This window comes from Amblyomma mixtum, chromosome 4 (assembly GCF_055824585.1).
Source record: "Amblyomma mixtum isolate Tamu chromosome 4, ASM5582458v1, whole genome shotgun sequence".
In the NCBI taxonomy this organism is placed as follows: domain Eukaryota; kingdom Metazoa; phylum Arthropoda; class Arachnida; order Ixodida; family Ixodidae; genus Amblyomma; species Amblyomma mixtum.
Window position 1 is genome coordinate 122,915,121 of NC_143015.1, and position 8,164 is coordinate 122,923,284.

An 8,164-nucleotide genomic window follows, 5' to 3' on the forward strand; every position below is an offset into this window, starting at 1 on the left:
CACTAAAAAGACTTGAGAATAAAAAAAAAAGACGGGTATTTCGGGGAGCATAAAACCAAGAAAACCCTTGCGCGTGGAAGAAATACCGTGAAGCTGAGCACGCATACGTGCCACACTTTCCATAGAAAATTCGCTTTTTTTTTTTACGAGCAGCAACAGACTGGAATGTCCTGCTCCGCCATATCCTGCCGGTCCATATTTGCAGCCACTGTGAATGCCTGCACTATGAAAACCCACCCCTTATGCAACACCCTATCAGGGGTGTAAGGAAAATAAAGTTCATGGTTTGTGGTTTATTGGTTTATTGGGATTTAACGTCCCAAAGCAACTCAGGCTAGGAGGGAAGCCGTAGTGAAGGGCTCCGGAAATTTTGACCACCTGGGGTTCTTTAACGTGCTCTGACATACTGACATGTCACAGTACACGGGCCTCGCCTCCATCGAAATTGTACCGCAGTGGCCGGTATCGAACCCGCGTCTTTCGGGTCAGGAGCCCAGTGCCGCAACCACTGAGCCACCGCGGTGGCGCTGAAAATAAAGTGATGCGAGGCTCCTTTGATAGTTGCTACAGATAGACTTGTAGTTTCGTTGATATCTCCGCAAGGTGGCTGCTGCCTGTGTTTTTTGTTTGTTTTTGCACAATGGACTTATATTTTCTATCGTCGCGCTTTTGAGGATCGTTCGTGCTAATAAATTTCATGCGTTTATTATTTCTTCAGTAATAATTGAGCAGTCCTGCAAGGTTAACATAGGCAATGGGACCGCTCTCAAGGCCTTTAACGCGGCCTTTTTTCCCTTTAGGCCTGGACCAAGTATCGCTGGAAATAAATAGAAATAAAAGACAAAAATAAGTTAAAATAAAAATACCTGAGGACAATCTTGGTAAAGTTTAATAGGGTTATTAATAACATGTGAAGGCAATACACCCAGAAAAAGAATAGTGTACAGTTTAAGCAGTAAAAAGACGGAAAATGGGATCATGAGATGTTTTAAACCTTCAGTCATGCCTCATAGAAAAACGGAACATATTCGAATATATATACAGGAGAGATGGGACAAGCCTTTCCAAGATTCCGACCTCGATGTCGACTGATGGTCGATAACAGCAACACCGATAATGTTTACCCGAATAAAGTTATGTCCACAACTATCGATTTAAGGGCACTAGATGCTTTCTTTCAAAACACACTCGGACGCACACCACGTGCACGGTTAAGCGAAAAGAGTGAAGTGTCCCTCACCAGAGTCACTGGGCTTAATACTGTTATGATCAACGGATTAAGCTTGCTGCGACTTAAAGCCGACCGCAGACGTGAGAGTAGTGCGGCCTAGCTAACTGGCAGTCGGTACGGTTTCTACGCAAAGGAACTTGCTAGCCGTAGAAAGGTGACTGCGAGGTGTACAAACGAAAGCTGTTCTGTATATAGTATTTAAAAATGCATGGTATGAGGGCTCGGTATGGGGTACGACAGCGGTACGGCTTCTTCAAACGGGGTTCGCCCGGTGGTAGTAGACGAATACCCGCTCACTGCGTCTCTCTATTCCTTCCCTGCGGCCGCCAAGGTAGCCTTTTTACGCACGAGTGGCGTTCCAGTATTTCACGGAGGCCGGCCGGGAAGGCGGGAAGCAGTGGGTCAGCTTGTACGCGGTGCTGCTGCGCGTAAGACCCGTGCGCAGAGGGCGTCAAGACGTCAGCAGGCGAAGAAGGACGACTGCGACAGTGGCGGGCCGCGTGTCGTACGAAGCAGCAGGCAAAGCAAATGGGCCTGTTGTCGTGAGTGCGTCACGGACGACTATAGTGAGGGGTCGCCCGCGCGAAGCGAGGCGACGGTTGTGCCACGGGAGCACAATACGAGAAAGAAAGCCTGGGAGCCGAAGGCGGCTGAGCTTGAGTGGCGTCTTAGGAAGGGCGCAATGGATGGGGCCGTGGTCTGTCCAGAGCGGCGGCGTACGTAAGAGGGGCAGCTAGAGCTTGCCGAGGAAGGGGCTTGCAGAGCCTGCAAGACCTGGGCTTGGATTGTCTGTTGAAGGGTGGCAGTCAGCGCTGGAAGTGGGTCTTGAACTCCATGGACCAGCGTCAGTTGACGTGCAACCTGTTCTCTGATGAATGACTTGACATTTTGCATGAGCTGCGGCCCGCCTGCGGCTATGGCATCAGCGGACAGGACCTCTGCTTGCTGTACGGTGTAGAGAGAAAGGAAGTGTTGCTTACGGAGCTCTTCGTAGCTCTGGCACAAGCTGATGACGGAGGCCACGGTGTACGGCTGCTTGGCCAGAAGCATTTGGAAGGCATCTTCATCGATACCTTGCATGATATATGTTAGCTTATCAGCGTCCGGCATCTGAGCGTTTACACGCTTGCAGAGATGCAGCATGCCATCAATGTAACTGGAGTTTGCTTCGCCCGGCTGTTGGGCCCGCTCTCGTAAGCGCTGTTCGGCGCGTAGCTTACGCACCCCAAGAGAGCCAAGTACCTCAGTGAAGCTTGTCTTGAACGTCGACCATGCATGTGGCGATATCCACTACGTGGTTGCGGAGCCAGAGGTTTGCGACTCTAGCGAGGTAAAAGACGTTAAGCTTCATGGTGTCGTCCCAGCGGTTGCACGTCCTGAGCCGCTCAAAGGAAACCAGCCAGTACTAGACATCGGAGTCGCCGATCCCACTGAAGACAGCCAAGTACCGTTGTCGGGGCGTGCCGGTGCCGATTATTGGCGCAGGTGGTGGCTGGCGGAGTCATTCGGCATATCGGATGTTACAGTGCCGCTACACAGCTCCAGGACTGGGTCAGGTGAAACCTCCACCACTTGAAAAGGGGTTTAGTGGCCCTAAAAGAACCGGGCACTGAGCGGCGCTTGTCTGCCCGTCGGCGGTCGCTCTAGAGCCGGCATCGCACGCATAGCGATCGCACTTCCGTTGCCGCGTCGACACATATTCGTCGTTGCGGTTTATTTATTTATTTACTTGTGGTTTGCAGCCGCCGCGGTGGCTCAGTGGTTATGGTGCTCGGCTGCTGACCCGAAAGACGCCGGTTCGATCCCGGCCGCGACGGTTGAATTTCTTTGGAGGAGAAATTCCAGAGGCCCGTGTACTGTGCGATGTCAGTGCAAGTTACAGAACCCCAGGTGGTCGAAATTTCCGGAGCCCTTCACTACGGCGTCCCTCGTAGCCTGAGTCGCTTTGTGCGTTAAACCTCATAAACCAACCAACCACTTGTGGTTTGCGGATGCCACCTTTAAAGGCAAGCCTTGCACAGACTGGTGCCCCGGTTTGATCTCGTGATGCGGTGCGTTCGCACTCAAGTGAACTTGCATCAACCCTTCCTCCCCCCAAAACCTGCAGCCATAAAAGTTATTCCGACAAAAAGGTGAGTACACAGAAATTCTAATCCCAACTGCTTAAGGAAGGAAAGCATATATGTGTGCGCTGGTCTGTGTGTTAATTTTAATTCTTCAGTAACGTCCAATTTATTTTTTCGTAACCTAGTTTTTGCACCTAAACTTCTCTTTATTCTTTTAACCCTTCTTTCGTTGGACCGAATCACGATCATGTGGTCGCCACTCAGCGACGCCAGCCTTTAACTTCACTCTGTGCCGAGTCCGACTGAACTTCGCCTCGGACAATCTCTCTTATCACCGGCCTCACTCTGTTTTCAGACGACCTGCGTTTTTTCCTTTGCGTTGGTCCAAGCAGCGTCTGAAACAAAACTCAACCGACAAGCGTAGCTTCCTGAGCACGATGTTGAGGCGCACTTCCGTAACACACAAAGTGTTTACGTACTCCAGCCGGCCGGCCAATCTTTGCGGTTAATGCACAGCCTTCGAAGGATCGTACTGCGCGCTTCCGTTCGCGCTGTACCAGTTCATTTTGCTCGGGAGAAGCAGCATACATTCGGAAAAATAGTTTCGGAAAGTTCGCTACGTGTTTGCCCTCAGGTTCACCGCAGCTCCCGGACAATGCTCGCCCGAGTTGGCATAGAACGACTGCTGAGAACATTTCATGCTTAAAATATGCGCTGTCGGCAAAACATCTGTGGTCGTCAAAAGGCTTCCCAACCAAGAATCTATGGCATGTATTTTTAGCACGGCAGTCTACAACATGGTGCTTTCTTGTGGAAAGTTTAGCGAGCAAAAATTACACTTGTCTCTGCGTTGTTCTCCAGTAGGCGCGAAAGAAAGCATTACGACAACGGACACGAGTACTGGATGTATACAACGCTAGAAAAAATGGGCATCGATAATTTTTTGTTGGCTGGCGTTTCGCCCGGCGTCTCATCAGCACACGTGGATGGCGCCACAGGGCATGCAAATGAGCTTTGCGCTTCACCTTCAGGGCATGGGTTGGCAGCAATTTTATTTTGTTGTATTCTTTTTATAATGGTAAGCATAGCCCTCTGGCATAATTTCCGCAGAGCCTATGGCGTTGCCAGACGGCTAGTCGCGACTAATGAGGAGCGGGTTAGTTTCGGTGCCCCAGGCATCATTTCAGAAGCGGCAGTAGTGCTGTTCATGCCCTGCCTAATGAACTGGGCTTAATGCAGACTGCAAACGAATACGATGGTAGATTCGGCAACGAAAGTGACCTTGGAGTGCGATTGCCAAGAAGAACGCAGTTGCAGTTCGTGAACAAGTGCACTGGCTCCGGAATGATAATGTTTCGAGTTAATTCACTAGGCTGTTCAGTTGAATTCTCGCGCTCTCTTCATATCTGCCGCAAACACATGTCTCAAACGAAAAGAGAAAAACCTGTTCTGCTTCGAATGCACCCGGGTAAACTGATTTTTTGGACACCAATTATTAACTGAACACGGCATTTTTACAACTATATTCATCGCGAGCAGAATAACATCGCTTTCCCATCGCCACCAGACTTCATAACATAGCGATTCCAGTTTTTGAAGTCAGGTTCCCAAAGGCATCATTTGTTATGCCTTACGAGGTTGTCAGACGCTTTCGCGAGCTTCCTCTTAATGTAAGTGGTGGGGGGGGGGGGGGGGGGGGGGGCTACCACGCTTGCTGTAGCAATTGTAACATGTTTGGATCAATATTTTTCTGTCATCTTCGCTTTGATGTCACGACCAATTTGAAAAATTCTCTGGAGGTCGACTAGTGCCAATGACCGTCCAGTTCTTAAGGCAATCACGTGATAAAGTGCAGCCTAGAAAATGAGACAAGATAAACTATGCAGAAAGTAATACCATCAGTGAGTTGCGATTGATGGACAAGTTGTCTGTCCGCTGAAATCTTTAAATAAATTCTGCGAAAGTGTCTTTACTCTAGCTGTCACAAATTGGGGACATGTTGCTGTCCATATCTTTATTATCTTATTAAATAAAACGAGAAAGAGAGAAAAGAGATATGGTATACCTTGCTTTCTACATTATCCGGACATAGCGGATAAAGAACATGTTTGAGAAGGCGGTGGCATAGCTCATAGCTAAGGGTTGAACAGGACAGACAATGATAGCTTATAATGTGTTCCTTATAAGCTATCACCGTCGCCCGCTAAACACGTGCCGAGAGAGCTTTCTTCTAAAATATCTATACTATAAAAGAAAATGCGAACAGCAAGAAAATTTCGTTAGACTAAAGCTTCTTTCACCGAAATATTTTGGTGACCACTGAACAAAATCATTATTTTAATTAATTTATTTATTTATTTATTTATTTATTTATTTAATCAGTTATCCTAAAGGCCCATGTGGGCATTACATAGGGGGGGGGGTACCATGAAAGTTTACAACGCGGAGAAAATACACAAACAGGAGAGTGTACACAAAATTCGAACATGAAGCAAATACGTCATTGCAGGTAGATATATGCGGCTCATACAACATTCACAGCCCGAGGAAGCACTTCAGACTGTCGACAAATGTGACGTGGTCAGTGATGGACGCCAAGTTTTCCGGGAGCTGATTCCAGTTGCGAATGGCAACAAGAAGCGGTGACTGAAAGAACAGATTGGTGCGGGAGAAAATGGGCTGTACTTTGTGCTGGGGATCCAGTCGCGGAAATACTCGATTAGCTGCTACTACGTGTAGCGCAGAAAAGGGTGAACGACTATGGTAAAGTTTGTGAAAGAAGGACATGAGTTGAAGCAACCTGCGTTTATCAAGCAGTGGCAGGTTAAGAGACCTTTTTATTTCAGATACGCTTGCTGTGCGTGAGTAGTTCTTTACGATGAACCGAGCAGCTTTGTTTTGAAGAGATTAAACTTTATTTATTAGATAGGTCTGATGTGGATTCCATATAAGCAATCAATAAAGTGCAATGGCGATGACAGTTTTTACTGAAAATAGTTATAATGGATGATTGCTCTAACCCAAGTATGCGAAGGACCCCACGAATGGCCTTGTGAGCGCCCTCTTCCGCGTGCCGAAGAAACAAGAAACAGAATAAACACTTCAAAGCCTTTTAGTTGGGACGGCAGTCGGCACGTATCCCGGCAGCAATGCATACGTCTATTTCGGGCAGCCTCGACTCTGCTGTCTGCGTAGGCCACTGGGGCGCCTTTGCGATTGTGTCAAGATTCGGCCCTAGGTAACAAAGAAAATAGAATATAAAAGATGTGTGCCGGCCGCCGAAAAGGCCGCTTGTTTCTTCAACCCGCGATCTCTACTCGCTCCTGCATTCGCAATCTTTACTAAAGATTGCGAGTACTTCATGTATTCTTGTTGTTTTCCTTCTTTCAGGAATCACGTGCATAGAATCTTGAAGCAAATGCATGCCGGTCACTGTTAAGAGCCGAAACTCTGAACGCAACACAAAGCAAGTCTAAAAAGCGAAGAACAGAAGAAACAGTTCTCGATAACTGGAGGCAGTGCTCTGATTTATTCCGACGAAACCGCAATGCGCAATCCCAGGGGTCTCTTCTAGGTCTTCATTGAAACCTTTCCGAGAGCAACACTGACCTCATATTCTAAACCCCATCATTCCTTCAGACACGAACGAAAGGAATGATAGAATTTTGCTGTGGTTGAACGAATCCGCTTTCCACAGCCACACTTGGCTGCGTAGCAGAGCCAACCTCCCCCCCCCCCCCCCCTTTTTTTTGCCGTTTCTTGGTAGACGCACTGTTAAAGAAGGGGGTCTTTGACTTGCGTGAGGGCGCAGTACATTTGGCGGGACGCCAAACGAGCATGTCGTTGGGAGTAGCTGAAAGGATACTATTGGAGAGGGCATGCTTGATCCTAAACACCCGTTTTGGATTCTTTTTTCTGCGGCACAAAAGCTTGTAATTCTTGGTAAATGCTTTCGAGCTCCGAATCTTTGCTTTCAGAAACCTTCTTTACAGAAAAGTCGCTTTGCCATTCGAACATTGCAAGTGTGCCGTTACACAATCAGCGCTTGAAATCTGATCAGAATTGAAGTTAAACGATGTGAGATCCTGCGTTGCCCCTATCCAAGTTTGCTTGCAGGTTGTGCGGCATTTTATTCGGCGTAATAAAGAAACTACGCACTATTATAAGTTTATTCTCAGCCGATATCCTTCGCCCTACAGGACAACGGCCTGCTGACTGTATGCAATGTATGGCCCCTGTTTCGGTCCAAGGTCGAACTACTGAAGCGTGGGTAGCTTAGTACCATATTGTTTTTTTTTTCGTTTTGACTGAAGCAAAAACAGGCTTCTAGAACAAGTCAATTGAAATTGCACAGAAAATGGCTGTAAAACATGGAGAAAGAATAATGATCATTCGTTTATAGGCCGCAAACGCTGCGTGTATGTGAAATATTTATACTCTTTAACTGATGCGGTAAATCGTATTTAATCGGCAACTGAATGTAGCAAAGAGATCTAGACATCACAGAAAAGAGGCCTAAAACGGAAAAGTGAAGAGCACAAGTGACTTAATCACTGCCTTTACTACATACACTGCAGGAGAAAAACCTATTTCAGTGATTTTCGTACAGCCTGGTCCTGCGCTGAAACTGTAGTCAACCTAGTCTGGCAAATTTTTCAGCCTCAGATTTCTCCGGAACTCTCCGGCAGTTCAAATGCGTTTTTCTGCTACTTCAATCAACTCGGTTCCTCAGCAGGCAAGCCGTAATTGTTTCTGACCGTTTAGTCACCTCCGCTAGACCATTTCGTCTTTTTCAATGTGACTAGGATATCATTAAATTGAGTTTTTGCCCCTGTGCACGTTGATTCCTTTATATCTCTCAAATTCA